Source organism: Vicugna pacos, chromosome 27 (genome assembly GCF_048564905.1).
Source record: "Vicugna pacos chromosome 27, VicPac4, whole genome shotgun sequence".
Lineage (NCBI taxonomy): Eukaryota > Metazoa > Chordata > Mammalia > Artiodactyla > Camelidae > Vicugna > Vicugna pacos.
In genome coordinates this window covers 29,752,493-29,772,587 of record NC_133013.1, presented here as the reverse complement: position 1 = coordinate 29,772,587, position 20,095 = coordinate 29,752,493, and the positions used below count along the sequence as shown (strand labels likewise).

The 20,095-nt window shown below is 38.8% G+C and overlaps 1 long non-coding RNA gene and 1 pseudogene across 1 annotated transcript; both read left to right on the top strand.

Annotated features, from left to right (window-relative positions):
- Positions 1–252: 252 nt before the first annotated feature.
- Positions 253–1,627, top strand: LOC102544698 (polyadenylate-binding protein-interacting protein 1 pseudogene; annotated as a pseudogene).
- Positions 1,628–3,415: 1,788 nt separating this feature from the next.
- Positions 3,416–8,038, top strand: LOC140689659 (uncharacterized). The gene is made up of 3 exons (XR_012064676.1): positions 3,416–3,479; positions 4,006–4,129; positions 7,863–8,038. It is a non-coding gene; the product is annotated as an uncharacterized lncRNA (long non-coding RNA).
- The last annotated feature ends 12,057 nt before the right edge of the window (positions 8,039–20,095 follow it).

Below are 20,095 nucleotides of genomic sequence, written 5' to 3'. Positions count from 1 at the left end.
GGTTGTTATAACCAAAAACTTAAAATGTGGGAATGGCTTTGATATCAGGCAGTAGGAGAAAGTGACAAGGATTTCAGAAGAGTTAGTGAAAGCTTGACGTGGTGTGAACATACTATTAATAGAAGTCCATCCTTTGAGGAGGCTGTTGGTGAGGACTTAAAGGATAGTATCAAAAAATCAGACTACAAACTAAAGGAAAGAGGATCTTTGTTATATAGTGTCAGAAAGTTTAGTAACACTGTTCCTACAGTCATGTGGAAAGTTCAAAATGAGACCAAGCATGGGGTGAGCTAGCTAAGATTTCCAGAAAATACTGAGAGTCTTCTAGCTGCTTCTTCCTTGCTGCTTAAACTAAATGGCAAAAAGGAGAGAGACAGCTAAAAGCACTATTAAACAAAAAAGGGGCCAGGACGTGATGGTTTGGGGAATTCCCTGTCTCTCCAGATAACATAACATGCTAAAATTTAGAAATGGACTATAGGCACTTCTCTCCAAGAACCACACTGTAGGGGAGCCCTCCTGGGAACAAGACGAGTTCACAGGTTGACACCCCACTGCAGAACTCGGGGTCAGCAACGGCTAAGCCCTGGGTTGTTGTGGCTCCTTATTCACGTCAAAGCAGTCTATGAACAGCCCAAATTTTACCCTCTAATTTGTTCCTCTAATTATACAGAATCCTATGACGATGGTTGTGAGAATTATCCCACTCTATACAAATATGTTCAGGATTTTTTGAATCATCTTACAAACAATTTCATAGGTTTGGAAACTGAAACTGAAAGATTTGCAAAGACAGTGAATAGCTGTGTTACAATAGATGATGTTTTGCAAGAACATGGGGAAGTCATGTATCAACAGGCCATGTCTATCTCAAATTCTCTTACATGGGAACTAGCAATTGGCAAATTCCAGAGAGAGGCAGTTTCCACCAATAGCTACTTTAAAGACATCAGAATTAATATGAAGTTCAGAAACAAGCTGCAAAAAGAATGAAGTGACTTGAAAACAATTCCATGCATTTGTACTCTTCCTGGAAGAATTTTATCTTAATCTGGAGATCAAGGGAAAAAACAGACCAGGTCATGAGAGCAGGTCTTCTTCAGGAGATGCTGGATGCCCTTTTTTCTAACCCTCCAGACAACTTAATTTGTGCAGTACTGTTACTGAAGTTGACAGGGTCAGTTTGAAAGATGCTGGAAGGAAACAGGAAAGACTGGTATGCAAGAAATTATTTGGAGAATTTAAAATGTCACCCTAGATGCAAATAGCCACAGACATATAAATCAGATGCTCATGAAACTTGTAGAACTCTGGTCAAGTAACTCAGGTAGAATCCATGCAACCTCAACAGAGAAGCAGCACCTGAAAATGAGACTATTTTATGAGTAAAACAATATTCTACACATCTGATGGCATTCCTTTCCCTGTAGTTCATTCAGATTATCAAGAGAAATATTGAGAATTACTTGAAAGGGATGAATTTTTTCCAGATGATGAAGAAAATGAAACAGATTTATCAGAGGCTGGTGATCCACACTTGGATGACACTGATGATGAGTTTGACCCAGAGATTGAAAAAACTTATGAAAAGTTTGGTTTGGCATCAGAGCATAAGCAAAAACAGTAAAGCTAAATTTCAGCATATAGGTTTTATAAAGCTATTTAGCTTATGGTGATTTAACAGAACACAGGAAAGCAAGAAAATGTGTTACTCTTATACCAAGTTAAGGATGTTGAGTTATGTTGCTAATGTACAGAACTTTAATTTTGTTTAACAGTATCTCCCAAAATAACCTTTATTACCTCCTCCTGGGAAAACAAAGTATTCTAAACAAAGATAAAATGCAAGGCATGGTCAGGGAAACATATGTGAATGGAAAATCATTGGTTAAGAGAGCAGAAATATCAAAGTGGTGCCTCAGATGACAGTACACAATGCAGTCTGACAAAAATCTCGTTGTCTGAGATTTTCCCACTCATATCAAATAAGGAGTTCTATGTAGCTAGTGAATATTCCTAAAGACTGTAGACTGTCAACTTTCATTTAAAAAACACAAGCAATTCTGAATTTTTTCACAATTACACAACTTCAGAATTTTTCATACAACAGAAAAGACACAAGATATTTCAAAATGTTGAAATATCAGACACTGTTGCCCCACGTTCAGTCCCTTGCCCCTTCCTTGAGTGGAACCCAATTACTCTTATCTAAGTTTCAGGAGGAAGCTGTATAGAGAAAAACACAGACTGATTAGAACCAACTAGGCCTAAGAGTGCAGAGGATTTGACTTCCAGTCAACCCTAAGCTTTATTACAGGCTCATTGTAATATGTTATCATGCCTAAATGACACAACCAACAGCACCATGACAGTTGACAATTGCCATGACAACTACCCAAAACTCCCATACAAGGATTGAAAAGGAGTTGCATCGGTCCGGGGTTCAAATACATCCCTGTTAAGTCATGAATACTCCTCCCGCTGTTTCCAATCACCACCCCATCTTGACCTGACCCCCAGCCATGCCCCTTCACTTCCACCCTCCTATATATTTGGTGTCTGCAACCAAATTGGATTGAGAAGCTGATCTGCGAGCTAGGTTACCATTTTGCCAGTCTTTGGCCATTAAGTAAAGCTTGTGCTGTTCCAGACTCAGCATCTGTCTCATTATTGGCTGTGTGAACCTGATCAGAAAAAGAACCTCCCTGAAAGAGACAAGGGGTCCTGGCCCCTGCTAAGACCCAGGTACCGGTCCAGTCAACCAATTCAGTAACAAACTGGAGGGAGAAGCAAGAGGGTGCCAGGCTGGAAAGGCCTTCCCACCCAGCAGAAGGGCTTTCAAGCTCTGGAGCTGGCAGGGAAGTCACAGAGGTTCAAAGATTGAGCTGGGCAGAAACCCGGGGTTGAGGCAAAGATGCCTCTGGCTCCAGGTGACCATCACTGACATGAGACACCGATGGCAGGGGAAAGGACTCAGGGCCCCACAGGAGGACACAGAGATGCAGTATAGCCTGCAACTGGGGGAGTCCACCGGCCTCAGTCCACCCTGCAAAAATTGCGGACAGGCACATGGCACACGGTTTGCCCAGGTCACTGCAGTCCTGCGCTCACGGGTCCTGGTTGCCCACCTTCGCAGGAAAAAACGACAGCAAGAAAGGCTGGCGCCAAATTGGCCACCAACCAGGTAACAAACTGCAGGCTAAGATAAAACGCCTCCGCTGCCAATAAACCAGATTGAATTGGTGCGGTCCCGGGCACAGCAGTCCAGTGCGGCTGGAAGGTTTCTGGGTGCTGTAGTCCACGGTGGGGATGCGCTGAGGATTCTGGGTACTGCAGTGCCCAGGTGGGCGGAAAAGCGGAAGGTTCTGGGTACTGTAGTCCCCGGATTAGCGGAAATGCCAAGGATTCTGGGTACTGTGGTCCTCCGATGAGCGGAAACGCCAAGGATTCTGGGCACTGTAGTCCCAGGATGGGCCAGGGTGAGGAGCGGGTAACATACCGAGACTTCTGAGTACTGTAGCCCCAGGATTAGGGGAGGGGGCACGAGCAGATTCTGGGTACTGTATCCCCCAGATGAGTGGGAAAGATCCAAGAATTCCCCTGAAGAGCAGAAATACCAATGGTTCTGGGTGCCATAGTTCCAGAATGGGGCATTCCCAGGATTCTGGGACTATAATCCCAGGCCATGCAGGGGATTCTGGGTGTTATGGTCCCAGGTCCCGCAAGGTGCTTTGGTCGCCGTCACTGTTCCCTGTCTGTCATGCTGACAAGCAGGACTCCCCACTTCTCTCTTCTGCACGCTTTTCCCATGTGGAAAGAGGGCTGTGCAAGGCTGACCCTGTGGCTCAGTGGTGAGGTGAGGCCTGTGGAGCGAGAGCTTACGGGCCTTAGGCCCAGTATTTCTGCTAGGGGGACACTCCAAAAGCACACCGGGGAAAGGCAATGGGGTGTGATGCCACCAAGGACCCCATGTCAGGGCACCACCTGGTTTATTATCTCTCTTAGCAAGCTAACAGTTTGTGAGGCAGGAGGCCCTTCTGTCGACCCCGTGGATGTAGAGAATTGAAACATCCCAAGGTGCTCTCTACACTGCTCAAGGAGCTGTTGAATTGCCCAACAGCATAGTCAGGTTAGTAACTGGCAACAGGGGCTTGACAGGCCCAGGATGGCCTGAGCTGGAGGACCGTGAATGCCTGCCCAGATGGTCAGAAGTCAAGGGCTGTCCTGCCTGACTTGACTATCCCTTGATGCCCAATCAGACGGGACAAAAGATCCAGCCAGTTCCAGGAGGGGACCACCAGTCCTCACAAAGGGAGCACGTGGTGGCCAGCAGGTCCCTCTACCCAGTCCTGTGTACATCCACACTTGTCTACAGAGTGTGCTGGGTGCCAACACTGTGCTGGAACCTGGGGCTGTGCAGGCAGTGGGGACAGCAATCCCTTGGCCAGGTGAGAGAGCAGAGAGAAACACTGTGTGACTTCTGAGGCATCACAAGCTTTGACTGAGGTTGAGTTGGATTTGAAGCAGTCAGTGACAAGAACAAACATTTCATTCTTCTCTCAGAGCCCAGGACTGAGGGGCAGAAAAACTGTTCTGGAGTTAACTCCCTGACTCATGTGTGACCCTGGGCTAATCCTGCCCATCCTGGAGGCCTCAGAGAGATGGATAGGAAAGAGGAGGAAGTGGGCCAGTGATGCTTAAGCCTAACTTTTCTAACCCTACTGCTCTAAACCTAACACCCTCACCTATACCCTAACCACTGAACCTATAACCCTAACCTCAGGCTTCTAAACCCTTGGCCCTGACCCCTAAACTCTAAACACTGACCCTTACCCTCACCCTAACCCTCTAACTCTGACTCTACAACCCCTACAATAAACTCTAAACACTGACACTGACACTGACCCCAACCCCAGGACTAAACACTAGGCTTAGTCTAGCCCCGACTCATACCCATACCTTACCCTAATCCTAAATTTAACCCATACCCCTTAACCATAACAGATTAAAAAAAAAAAAGGATTGTGCACTACAAACATCTCTACACCAGAAATCCAGGTTTTTCAACTTATTGAAACCAAGCAATGTAATACAGCACAGTAAATATGTGACATAAAAACACATGGTTATATTGATATAGAAAAAACTTTAAACAAAATGCAGTGCTGTTTCATGTTCATAAACACTCAAGAAAGTAAAAAGAGATTTGTTCACTATGATAAAAAGCATTACGCAAAACCCATAGCAAACCTCATGCGCAATGCTGAAGAACAGAAAGGTTTACTCCTGAAATCAAGAACAAGGCCATGATGCTGGATTTCCCCACTGTTATTCAGTATTGTACTGGAATCTCTACACAGAGCAATGAGGAAAGAATGAAAATGCAACAACGTGTGAAAGGAAAAAGTAAAACTATTTCTATTCAAAGACACCGTTCACCTCATCATATATATAGAACCTCCTAAATAATCAACTAAAAGTTACTTGACCTAACAAACTAATTCAGCAAAAGTGTAGAACAAAACATAAATCAACAAAAATTAACTTTATTTTTATACACTAGCAATTAATAATCTGTAAAGGATTTTAAGAAAACAATTCCTTTTAAATAATGTCAGCAGGAATATAATACTTTGGAACAGATTAAATGAGGATGCGAGACTGGTACACTGAGAATTATAAAGCATTGGTGAAAGAAATCCTAAGTAGATATGGAGATGTCTCATAATGATGGAAAGACTTAACCTTGTTAAGATGGCAACAGTACATAATGCAACCTACAGATTCAATGTGATTCCTGTGAAAAATCACAAGGCTTTCAGGAAGAAATACACAAGTCTATCTTAACATGCATATGGAATTACAAGGGACTCCAAAGTACCAAAACAACCTTGAAAAAGAAAACCAAAGTTAGAGGCGCACATTTCCCAATTTCAAATCTTAGTACAAAGCGTGAGCAAATAAAACAATGTGATACTGGCACAAATATATACCTATAGATCAATAAAAATGAATGGAGAGCCCAGAAATAAACCTATTGATCTAAGATCAACTGATTTCTGACAACTGGGAAAAAATGATGTTTTCAACAAGTGGTGCCAGGCCATTGGCTATCCAAGTGCAGAGGAATAAAACTGGGTCCTTATTTCACACCACAAACAAAACTAACTCAAGATAGATAAAAATTTTTATTTAAAAAGAAATATAATTGCAGTCAACCCTCCTTATCTGCAGGTTCCACATCCACAGAATCAACCAATTGCAGATGGGGGAGGGGGGAGTATTTTGATAAAGTGCTATACAGAAAAACTTGAATTTGCTGCATGCCAGAAATGATTTCACATTACATTTTTTCAGAAATATTTACATTGTATTAGGTATTATAACTGATCTAGAAATGACTTAAAGTAAACAGGAAGTTATGCTTAGATTATTTGCAAATACTACACCATTTTATATAAAGAATTTGAGCACTAAAACCAATACCTCACAGATAGGGAGGGACAGCTGTATAAACTGTCAAAAAAAAATGGGGATAAATCATCTTACCTTGGATTTAGCAATTTTCTTAGATCTGACAGCAAAACACAAGCAATGAAAGAAAAAAGATAAACTGCATTTCTTCAAAATTAAAAATTGTGTGCATCAAAGACAGCCCACAAAATCAAAGAAAATATTCACACAGTACATATCTAAAAACAATCTTTATCAAGAATATAACAAGAACTTATCCAACTCATAAACAAAAAGACAAATAAGCCAATTTTTAAAACAGTAAGAGAACTTGAATAGACTTCTCCAAACAAGACATACAAATAGTCAACAAACACATGACAATATCATTAGTCATGATAGATATGTAAATTTGTACAATGCCATACCCATTTAAACCCATTAGAATGCCTACAATCAAAAAAATAAAAAGTAAAAATAACAAATATTGACAAAACTGTAGAGAAATTGAAACCCTTAAACATTACTTGTGGAATTGGGAAATGGCACAAATTTTATGGATAATAGTTTGTAATTTTCTCAAAAAGATTAAAATACAATTACCTTATAGTTCAACAACCCCTCTCCTATAAACAGACCCCAAAACATTAAAAAAACAAAAAGTTGTACATGAATGTTCATAGCAGCAATATTCACAATGGCCAAAAAGGTAGAACAATAGAAATTTCATCATAGGATGAATAGATAAACAAATGATGTATGTTCATAAACTGTGGTATGATTCTGCCTGATAAAAGAATAAAGTAAAATGGTGCAGTCACTGTGGAGAACAACATGGCAGTTCCTCAAAATCTTACCCATAGGTGATCACCAATTCCACATGATCCATCAATTCCACTTCAGGGTATATGTTCAAAATACTTGAAAACTGGGACTGGAACAGACATTGGTACACCCATGTTCATAGTAGCATTACTCACAATAGCAAAAGTTGGAAGCAATCAAAATTTCCATCAATGGATAAATAGATAAACTAAATGTGGTGTATACACTATATATATATACAGCACATAGCCTTAAAAACTAAGTAAATTATGGCACATGCAAAAACTTTGATAAATCTTGAAGTCACTATGCTAAGTAAAACAAGCCACACACAGGAGAAATGTTATATGATTCCACTTATACAAGGTAGCCACAGAAGTCACATTCAGAGATAGAAACAGTGTCCTTGTCAGGGGCTGAGGGGAGTTAAATGGATACAGAGTTTCACTTGGGGAAAGTGAATAAATTCTAGAGATGAATGGTGAGGATATTTGTACAACACTGTAAATGTAGTTAATGCCATATAACTGTGTATTTATAATGGTTTAAGTAGCCAATGTTATGTTATGCATTTTTAATCACAGTGGGAAAAAAAATGAATGAAGTACTGATGATTCATGCTACAACTTGGATGAGCATTGAAAGCATTCTTAGTGAAAGAAGCCACACAGAAGAAGCCACCCAGATTGTACTATCTTTTGCAATTTAAATCCATTAAGATTTCAAAAATGAGGGAAATTCTCATAATGGTTTCAGAAAAAAAAAACTGGATCAGAATGGAAAAAGATATTTCCATAACTTGGGGCCGTGGTGAGGTTGAAGTGGACCTGTGGGTGGGATTACAAGGTGGAAGCGTACAATTTCCTCATTTGAGGTTTATGTGCTGTTTCCCTGTGAAAGCATCCCAGTTTGGAATAAAATACACCAAAGTATTTTATGTGAGGTGGCAAATTTGTGTACTTGGTACTGCCATTTAAAGGTCTGCTTTTTTGTTTGTTTGTTTGTTTTTTCTTGGAAATTACTAGAAAGTAAATTACTTTTCAAAACAACTATGCCAATACCACACCAAGAAAGCAGAGAAGACATCAAACTTCCTTGTAGAGGCCAACCCTGTACCAGATCCAGTTCACCCAAAGTGTTGATGATAATTGCCCTTGGAGGAGTCCACATGTAATTTAGATGAACTGTGGGAAGGTTATGCTAGGAGCCACTGGGTGCTGTGGATGACCTGTAGTCAAACAGGGGGATTTCTGAAGTCGAGTTTTCCACATCAAACCACCAAAAACCTGTTAGAACTAATAAATGATTTCAGTAAAGCTGCAGGGTACAAAATCACTACATAAAAATCAGTTGTCCTTGTATACAATAATAATGACCCATCAGAGAGAAATTTAAGAAACAATCCCTTATCTGCCATGTGATATCACTTATATGTGAAATGTAAGAGAGAAAAAAAAAGGGCACAAATGCACTTATCTACAAAACAGAAACAGACTCACAGACATAAAGATCAAACTTATGGTTACTGGGGGAAAGGGGGTGGGAAGAGAGAACTTGGTAGTTCTACATGTGCAGATACTAACTAGTATATATAAAATAGATGAACAAATTTATACTGTATAACACAGGGAACTATATTCAATATCTTGTAGTGACCTATAATGAAAAAGAATTTGAAAATATATGTAGTATATATATAACTGAAACATGCTGTACACCAGAAATTGACACATTGTAAACTGACAATATTTCAATTAAAAAAGAAAAAATGAAAAGGAAACAAAAACATATAAATTGAAAAAAGAAAAAATAAGAAAACAATCCCATTTACAATTGCATCCCCCTGCAAAAACAAAACAAAACAAAACAAAGCCAAAAAAAACTCTAGGAATAAATTTAACCAAATACATGAAGGACCTGCACACTAAAAACTAAGACACAGAGGAAAGAAACTAAAGCGGCACAAGTAAATGGAAAGATATCCTGTGCTCATGGATGTAAATAATTAATGTTATTAAAATGTCCATTCTACCCAAAGCAATATTCAAATTCAAAGCAAGCCTGGTCAAAACTTCAGTAGCATTTTTTCACAGAAATAGAACAAGCATTCCTAACATTTGTGCAGAAAACACAAGGGACCCTGAACAGCCAAAGGGATGCTGAGAAAAGAGAACAGACTGGAGACATCTCCCTCCCTGTCTTCACACTGCATTATGAAAATATAGTCACCAAAAGTGTGGAATTGACACAAAAGTAGGGACATGGACCAGAGGAACAGAGTAGAACATCCAGAAATAAACCCATGGTCTGTTGTTGGTTAATTCACAAGAAAGAAAACAGGAACGTGTGCCAGGGAAAGGACAGTCCCCTCAATGAATGGTGCTGGGAAAACTGAACACCACACACCACACACCACACACAGCACACTGTCTAAACCACACACAAAAACTGACTGAAAACCCAGCGTTCACATCAAGCCCTTTCTCTCCTGGGGCCTCTTAAAGATGAACTCCCTCAGCAGTCAGCCCCTCACAGAAGCCTCTCCCCACTTTTCATCACGTTTCCTTTCTCTTCGTCTTCCCTTCAGTGCAGCACTTCTCCTCAGGTCCTAAGAAGACCAGGCTCCCATCAGCATGGACTTAACCCCATGCTGTCCTTAGGCTCCAGTGCATCCGGGAGGACACTGGGCCACCCATCTGCTGGCACCAAGACTAGTCAGCAGGCAGAATGCAAGGTCATTCCCACTGCAAGTGGGGGAGGCGGGCTCTGGGCCCTGCCAGCCAAGGGGAAGGTGTGGGCCCAACAGCCCTCACAGCCAGCAGAGGCCCCACCCCAAGGGCACTCTGCTCAGTCCACTACACTGTGGACATTCAAACTGAAATAGCGTCAAATAGCCCATAACGTCTCCAAAGTAGTTAAGGAACAATTAATTGGAAGCCGTATGGAATGAAGTGAATGGAGACACAAACTTATGACAAATTCTCTCAAATTTATTCATACACATTTAAAATTCAAAACTAGCAAAATTATAGACATAAGCAAAAAAAAAAAAAATCTACATGACCTGGGATTTGCTCATGTAGAATATGAGCTTTGAGTTTTATCACATAACAAAAAAAGCCAATCCATGAAATAAAATAATAATGTGAACTTTGTAAAATTAAGGATTTCTATTATAAAAGACCTTATTCAGAAAGCCAAAAGACAAGCCACAAAATGGAAGAAAAAATATTTACAAAACACATATCTGATAAATGATTTGGACTCATAAAAAGAACTCTAAAATAAAAATGGGCAAAGATCTGAACAGACACCCAGCCAAAAAAGACACACAGAGAGTAAATAAGCATACAAAAAATATGCTCAATATCATATACAATTAGGGAATTATAAATTAAAATCACGAGGTGTCAAAACACACCTATTAGGACCACTAAACTCCAAAAATATAACAATCCCATTGCTGGTGGTAAGAAACAACAGACACCCTCATTGCTGGTGGAATGCATGCACAGCCACTTCGATAAACAAGTCTCACCTTGGGATCCAACCATCCTGCTTCAAATAATTAGGTAAATGATTAAAAAAAAACTATCTCAAAACACAAACTAGGATGCAGTTACACATAGCTACTCTGCTCATAATGGCTAAAAACTTGAAATCAGGATGTCCTTCAATAGATGAATGGATAAGCAAATTGGGGTACATCCATGTCAAGGAGAGAAAATGTCACCCCAAAAGTGACTTTGGCATAAGAATTCATTCTGACTTAAAAGAAAAAGAATTTCAGAAAACTGAGATGAAATTACCCTTCTGTAAGCAAAATTTACATTTAATAGGAAAATCTACATGTGTAAGGATGTGTCCCTCTTTGTACCAGAAATAGAAGGCTGATTAAACCTGAAGTAACTCTTATCAGTGAAGTCCTGACTTAAATCTGCATAACAAACACATCCTTGTTTACTGAGTTTTCATGATAACCTATCCTAAAGGACTTCCTCCCTTCCCCAGGTCTTGCCTTTGTTTTCAGATGAATATGATATTTAAGATGATGCCTTTTGTCATTTTTGGAGTGACTCAGTTTTCCTGGGTACCTCCCCTGTATACAGGAGGCACACATATTACTAAACTTTTGGGTTTTCTCCTGATAATTTATCTTTTATTACAGAGAGGTCTCAACCTAGAACCTAGAAGGGTAGAGGGTAAAATATTTTTCCTTACGCACGTGCGCACGCACACACACACACACACACACACAAAGGAATACTACTCAGCAATAGAAAGGAATGAACCACCAACCTGAGATAGGAAGGGGGCAGGGCACAGCTATTCAAGGAATGATACAGCAATTAACATCAAAATGATGAAAGATTCAACACCAGTAGGCCTTGAGTCTCAAGATGAGGGGAGACTTCTAGTAGACCTTGAGGTTCACTGTATGCTTATTGCAATATATTATCATGGTGAATAACATGCCTACAGGTGCCATGACAGTCCCAAGGATAGCCACAAAAGGTCAAAGAGTGGGAAATGTCCAACTTCCTGGGAATTCCTGTGCCTTCCCCAGACTAGACTGGTCCTTCCACTTATTTGCATAAGAAGCTACCAAAGCCCATAAAAATGGGCAGCACTACCCCTCACTGCTGCTGCCCTCTCTCTCCCCCTTCAGAGGTGGCCCACACTCTGTCTATGGAGTGTGTACCTACTTTTAGTATGAGCACCCAACCCCCACACCTCATGGCCTTTGTCTTGCCTTTCAATGTATATCTCTGAATAAATCTACCTTTACTCAACTGTGGCTCTCTCTTGAATTCTTTTCTGTGTGAAGCCAAGGACCCACACTTGGTGCGGCACATCCCAGGGGCTCAACGGAAGCCTGGGACACAGCCCTTCTCACACCCCACATCCATTTTTCCTGCATCAAACCCACAGGAAGACATGGATGAATTTTACTCGTATACTGTTAAGTCAAAGAATCCAGTCTGAGTGAATGAATCTAGCCTGAGGAGGCTGCACACATTATGACCTGTGAAAGAAAAATACTGCAAACCATATCAGTAAACAAAGAATGCTGAAACCATCAAGTCATCAGTGGCTGCTGCCACCCCCCAGTGAAGACAAGCCTGCAGCCCAGTCTCTGAAGCCACTCACAATGGTGCAGTCTGTGGGGACTCAGAATAATCAAGGGCAAGATACTGGCCCTAGAAAGCTAGATGCTTGTCAAAGGAATGAATTCAATAAGACCAAATGTTTGCTTCCTCCCATACATAGAAAAGCACTAAAATCTTTAACTTCAGATGCCTGCTTTTCTTCAGATAACAAGTAATCTTTTCTTGTTCCAACTCACTGGTCTTTGTTGTAAAGCTCTTATATATCCTAGCTCCACCCCTACCTCTTCGGAGCAGCCCCTCAGAGTGATCTGTCTGTCCTCTCAGCTTGAGTTCTCCCGCCAAATAAAACATAACTCTCAACTTTTAGGGTGCACATTTATTTCAGTCAACAATTATGGCGGCCACAACAAGGGATCCAGGGCAGACTTCTCTCCTTCGCCTGAACTCTAGGAGGAACTGGAACCTTGGTACCAGCAGAGAGAACCTTTGTGCCCATCCATCTCCTCAAGGAGTCCAGATGAATTTGGGTGAGTCTCGCCTGGTTCTCAGATCTCCCATATTGGTTGATGATCCTGAGTTTTATTTGGTGGTGTATCCAGGTACCTGGCCCTCCAGTTGAAAGATATTGGGGGAAATACTCACCCAGTGGAGACATGCTGGGTGGGGCCTGGTTGAAAGATACCAGGAAATATCCACCTAGAGGAGATGTCCTAGGTAGGGGGCTGAATGAAAGACACCAGGGAAATAACGACCTTGAGGAGACATCCTGGGTGGGGCCAGGTTGAAAGACACTGGGGTCTGGACTGAGTGGTTAGTTAAGGGGGTGGTCTAATGCTTTCCTCAATTCAGCTACCTCCACTGAATTTGTCTGGAAAAAATTAAAAATCTTATGAGGAGCCTTTTGACTCCAAAAATGGGACCCTTCTCCTGACTGGCAACAGCTTTCTCAGGTGACTGAGAAACTTGCAGGAATGGTAGAGGCAAAGACCTCATGCCATGCAGCTGTCCCTGCTGCAACTTTATTCTGACAACCTGAACTTTAAATGGGGAATAGAACTTTGAAAACAAAAGAAAAAGAAATGACAGATTGCCAGCCTCCAACTAATACCCCAACCAGGTTTATGTATGTACAAAACTTATAACTTTAATTGGAAATTTTAAAAAATCTCACCCTGAAAATAACTAGCCAGTCCTGATAAAAACACTTTTTGGAATTCTGACCTTCCAAAAACAGAAGCCCCTTTAGGAGGAATTTGGATTTCTCTTCCTGTGTCCTTGAAATGTAAATGTTTTATCTTTCTCTGGGTGTTTTATGTGTATGTATGTGTGTGTGTTTTTAAAGAAAATTTGGACTATGCCATCCAAAAGGTTTAAGTATGGTGTACATATGGTGGCCAAGCAAATACATTGGGATTCTGAACAATCCTTTGTACCAATTCTGACCATTTTGCCATCTTAACCTTTGTTGCATCAGCCTGGACCACAAAGGCCTTTTTACCTTTTGGGGAGTAAACTTCTGAATTTTATTTAGGCAACAACCCCCCCTCTTGTGGGAAAGCCTCTTCATCTTATTGGTTTGAAATCACTAATAATATATATTTCATTGATGGCCAGATGATGGGTCCTTTAAATTGAAGAAACTTCTAAATTGGTAAAAGTTGAGAGAGCTTTCATTATAAACATCTGTTTTATTGGTACCTATTAAAATCACTCAAGTTTAAAGGTGGAAAAATATATCTAATGGTTAACCTAAGAACTTAGTAAAGAAAAAAAAAAAAGGAGAAGGGGAAGGGGAAGGAGAAAAAGATTCTGAAAACTACATTTGTGTTTTCCCTTTCCCCTCAATGGGTTTTAGAGAGGCTAATAAAAATATTGCAATAATTAATGTTAATTAGGTTGAGTAACTGGAAAAAGGAATGTAGAAAAATGTCTAAAGATTTTTCCTTAACAAGGAAAAGATAAGGGACTTATCCCAAATGGATAAATATTTTTTAGATGGTTATTTAAAGTGGGATAAATAAAAAGGACATTTATGGATTAAAATAAAAGGTTTAGATACTACACTATGTAAAGTTAAAAAGGCCAAAGGGATCACTCACTGGTCCCCAACATTAAAACTCAAACAAGTCTGCTTTATTTACCCCAGTTTAAAATGTATATATTTATAGGGCTGGGGAAAAAATACACTGAGATGCTTGATCAGTGATTGAGGCAAAGACCAATTAACCAAATTAAAAATTGACAAGGGCCTAAGTCCTATGGCTCAAACTTGGGGATCCCAGAGACTTTTATATAGAATTAGATAAAGTGGACAAGAAATAAAAGAAAAAGGCTTCTAGCACTCCTTCTAAAAATGAGGCTTATTGATTGAGATAAAAGTTTATAAAATTGGTATATTTAAATGGGCTTTATATAAACCTCTTTTGCTAAATTATGTTGTGGGATAGGTGTGTTTCAATGGAAACTGCTTCCCCTTCTTGTTATTGTAAGACTGGGCACATATCTGTCCCTCAGAAAATATTAATTAAACATACTTAAGGAAACCAATAGCGTTACCTGAGCCGTCCAACATAAAGTAAAACTAAAAACTAATATTCAGGGGCTAATAAAAAATAATAAATAAAAGATTTTCCCTGGGTTTAACTTATAACTCAAGGAAAAGAGGCCTCAATAAATGCCTTATGCAAGCTTTTGAAGACATGATAAAGTAAACCTTAACGTTTTAAATCATGGAATTTCTTGTTTGGAGCTCTTCTCACTGATACAGAAAAGCAAATTAAGGAGATACAATTGGACCTAGGTGACAGACCGGTTCTTTTGGGGAACTGGAAGCAACTGTCTTTGTCTTGCAGATCAGAAATGTAAATACAACAAACAATGACCTGAGACTGAGCTTAATTCGCTCAATGAGATAAAACTTAAGGCCTAAGAAATTTTTGGCATTTTAGAACTCAAAACTCTGACAGGTCCTTCAGACTTTGTCAAGGACAAATAGTCTTTTTTATAATAGACTTTTTCTTTAAAGTCTTTTTCATAAATAGTAAACCTTAATGATTTGAGCAAACAAATTTAACTTATTCCAACTGTTATTTATAAGCAGTAAATTTATATTGTATTACATAACTCATAACTAAGTTTTAAAGTGAAGCTATGAGATCTCTAGTTTTGTCTGCTTGTAAGTCTGTACTGTACACATTATAGATATGAGATATCTCTACTTCTAAAAAATATCAAAATCAAAGAGCTCTACTTAACTGACTTAAAAATAAGTGTTTACAAATTAAATGTTCCTAAAATAAAAACTGATCAAATTGACTTTCAGGTTCATGTGAACTGGAAAATAGTCAATATTAAGTTAATACAGTATTAAGTTTAGTTTAAGTTTGTTCTAATTAAGAGTCATCAATATTAACTATAATACCTTTACTGTACCTAGGTTTAATGAAAGTCAAATAAGATCTTTTTATATCTGTTGCAGATTTGTCCAAAAAAAAAAAATAGTAATTTGGTGGGATAAAATTCTAAGTAAATTAAATGCAAATGAGATAAGGGTTTTGAGTAAATATTTTAAAAATAAGTATAATTTTTAAATGTATGCTTAAAATAATTTCTATGAGTATTTGGTATCTTAAAATTCTAGAGTTGTGCTAAATTAAGTTAAATGATGAGAGTTTATTAAATAGCTATGCCATTTCCAGATAAAATAAGATTAAAATATTAATTACTTAACATTGACTTCCTCTTACAGAGAAATTAATGGTGTTTAGAAATATTAATAAATGGTTAGTGCCACACTGAAATATTCTCTAGTATTAAGGGAAACATCTCAGTATCCTAGGAAAGTAAGATGAATGTGTAAAAGAAGGCATGAGAAATGGAATTATATTTTCTTAATGGAAAATAGTGACTTTGTCCTGAAGCTGGTTACTTCTGAGTGGAAGAGAAAATAAGGGACAAAATAATATGGGTATAGAAAGTGGTGGAAGGATTGTGGAAGAGGAACCCTGAGGAAAGAGTTTTGTACATGGTCAGGATTGGCTAAGTTTAGCATATATTTAATTGAATGAATCTTAGAAGTAAGCTGGTACAAGACTAGATTTAGTTTTCTCTCTGTTAAGAGGACAAAGTTTTCTTAAAATGTTAATCTGCCTTCATTAACAGATTGTAAAATTTCTTTTACCCCTTAAGTGATCTATTCTGCATTTACCTTTGAAATATTTTCTTGTTAATGAATAAGTACTCTTTCATAATGACCTATACTTTTATCTGACCAAGTGTTTTGAAACTTTTTAACAAGCTTCCCAAATATCAAATTTTATTCAGAATTCTTTTGATCTCCAGCTAAATCTGGGATGCTTCAGAGGGCCCCTGAAACATCCCAAAGAGAGATTTTAAACTAGAAAGTTTCATTTAGTATGTTAAATCACTAGGGAATTATTGTTAAATGAATAATAAATCTTCCTAGGTTATACTGTATGAGAAAATATTGTTAATATAGATATTCCAGAAATTATAAGGAAATCCCTAAAAATCTGGTATATCTGAAATGTTACCAGTCATAATTCTGGTTATTGTGATCGGGTCTCTTTATCAATTACAGTGTAACTAGGTGTTTAACCATGCTTCTAAGTCTTTTGTCATTTATAGACAGTTATTGTTTTATTGTGATGCTTTGCAAAATGCTTTCACTTCAAGGAGATTTACTGGTTTCTAATAAATTTCAAACTATAGCACTGGACTAAACTGGGGAAGACATTTTAAAGGCCTGATGAAAACTGATTTTATAAAACCATTAACAAAAGGATTAGTTACATGGGACTGAGTAAACTGATGAATATGATTATAATTTTTGGTTTTGTCTGAAATTACTGGCTTTTAATCTGTGTTTCCTGGACATAAAGAAATCCTTCTCCTTAAGCTAATTATGACTCAGCACTTTGATAAATTACACTTATGTAAGCAGATGTGGAACACTTATCTTTTCTCTCTATCTGACCCCTCCAGAGACTGGAAATTCTTAGGTCCCCAGTGGCCCTATCAGATACATTAGGAAGATCACCTCTTAGCAGGTATAGGAATCTCAAGGTATTTTGAGGACCTTAAAGAGAAAGAAATTCACCTAAATCTGTAAGGCTAAAATCTATGACAAGCCCTTGATGTGTCTTTCCTGACCTTAGAAAACCTTATTAAAATTCTAGCCTGAGACTCCTTATTAAAAGTTCCAACATAGCCAATTTAAAAGAGCCTATATGATCAAATAATCAAACTTAACTTGTAAACAAATTAATCTTGATTTGCTATATTTGATTAAAATGAGGATAACTTTAGAGAGAAAAGGATTATATTTTAGTGAATATTAAATTCTAGTTTTGTTAATTGAGATCTATATTTACTAAGATTCAATTCCCAGATCATTCCTTGCTGTTATGTTACATTGCTGCAAAGTTTAATTACATTATTAAAAGGACAGTCTAGGTTTGTTTCTGAAGCTCAGTAATTTATCCTTGGATGAAGATACAATGCCCCATGACCCACAACCAGGGGATTATACATACTGGAACAGACATGACTTAAAAAACTATCTCCAACCTGAATGCAAGGACCCTTTATCAGGTACTCTTAACTAGATCATACACAGCAGAAGCTGAAGGAAACTCACTTTTGGGTTAATTACTAGTCAGAAAGAGCCCCTGCACTGGACTGACTACAGAGCACTGCTCTCCTTAAAACAATGCTCAAATGGAGAAGAAGCTACCAGGCCAGGAGGAGAAGAAGATGACATCTGAGGTAGACAGCTGACCCAAGACACCGGACCAGGCCTTTATACCAATTACTTTGATTATTGCTCATACCTTTGCTTAAGAACTAATCCAATTGTTAGGTTTATGGTCAATTACCTATATCTAGCACTTCTATGTTACCTTGGTGGGTTTCTCTACTCCAAGGCTCTAACTAGATAGCCCTCAGAAAATTTATTCTAAAAAAAGAAATTATAGTTCCATTTAGGCCACTATTGACATCACAAGATGGGAGACCTCACCTGGCCAATTAATAATACCTGCTCTGAGCCTGACCACAAATATGAAATTTCTTGTAAGATCACTCAACATCAATCAAGGCAACAAGCAAGATTTCAGCCAAAGGATATAACTTCCCTCAAATATGGAAAGGACTTACATAGTTAACACCAGGTTATGGGCCATTTAAGTTTAAAGGCTCTCTTATGTTGGAAAAATTAAACTGTACTAAAGATAATCAACCTAATAACACTATGAAATTTGGCTGGGAGTCTTATGACAATGCCTGTATAACATCTTCCTTAAAGATTAGGATTGGTACAGAACAGACTAAGTCAGACGACCTAGGGATTCATTTAGCTGCACCTAATGGAAGTTTTTGGCTTAAATTCTTACTTATGACCTTACTAATACTGCTAACTATATTATTTGTATTTTGCCTGTTTTACAAAATTGTTTCTGCATTACCAACTGTGTGAGCCTCTGATAAAATAATGACTAGGCAACTTGAAACAGTAGATCAGATATATACTTCTGTATGAGACCAATGATTGTAATAGTGCAACTCTAGATATGGGAAGAAGCAACAAGAGGGTATATTTTCCTGGATCATGATAGACTAGGAAGACAGGTGATCCAGAGAATTTTTGAGTATCACCAGGGCCTAACCCAAAAATTAACACTTGAGTGATATGTCAACAGAATCTTCCACCTGATCTAGCAATGAGACTTCATAGCACCATGGGACAAAATTGGTCATGAAATGTCTCCCAAAATATCGGTCAAATTTAGGACCAAGGGGGAGCACTGTGAATGGAAAATACTACAAGCCATATCAGTAAGCAAAGAATGCTGAAACCATCAAGTCATCAGCGGCTGCTGCCACCCCCCAGTGAAGACAAGCCTGCAGCCCAGTCTCTGCAGCCACTCAACTCACAATGGTGCACTCTGAGGGGACTCAGAATAATCAAGGGCAAGATACTGGCCCTAGTTAGCTAGATGCTTGTCAAAGGAATGAATTCAATGAGCCCAAATGTTTGCTTCCTCCCATATAGAAAAGCACTAAATTCTTTAACTTGAGATGCCTGCTTTTCTTCAGATAACAAGTAATCTTTTATTGTTCCAACTCCCTGGTCTTTGTTGTAAAGCTCTTATATATCCTAGCTCCTCCCCTACCTCTTTGGAGCAGTCCCTCAGAGCAATCTGAGAGGCTGTCCTCTCAGCTTGCATCCTCCCGCCAAATAAAACATAACTCTCAACTTTTAGGCTGCACATATATTTGTCGACAGGCCCCATTTATGACACTGGAAAAGGCAAAACTACATTGATAAGCAGACCATGAGGTGGGGGTTTGAAGTATTCCATGTGACACATTAGGAAGCATACCTGTCACTACACATATGTCTAAGCCCATAGATTTGTACAGCACAAAGGATAAATCATAATCTGTTCAAATTTAGTTGTTTAGGGTACAGGGGTGTCACAGGATGGACCACACAATGTAACACAGAATCTATTAACTGTATTAGAAATGGGTGGGGAAAACTCACTGTTCATAGTGGGGCAAAAGTGCTGACCTCAGTTAACTATGGAAATAAACAGAATATATATAGACTGAAGGCAAAAAGGACTGTCCTCTAGCAGTGGGCTTTATTTTATAGAGTTCTTTCCAGGGTGTAGTAACCAGCA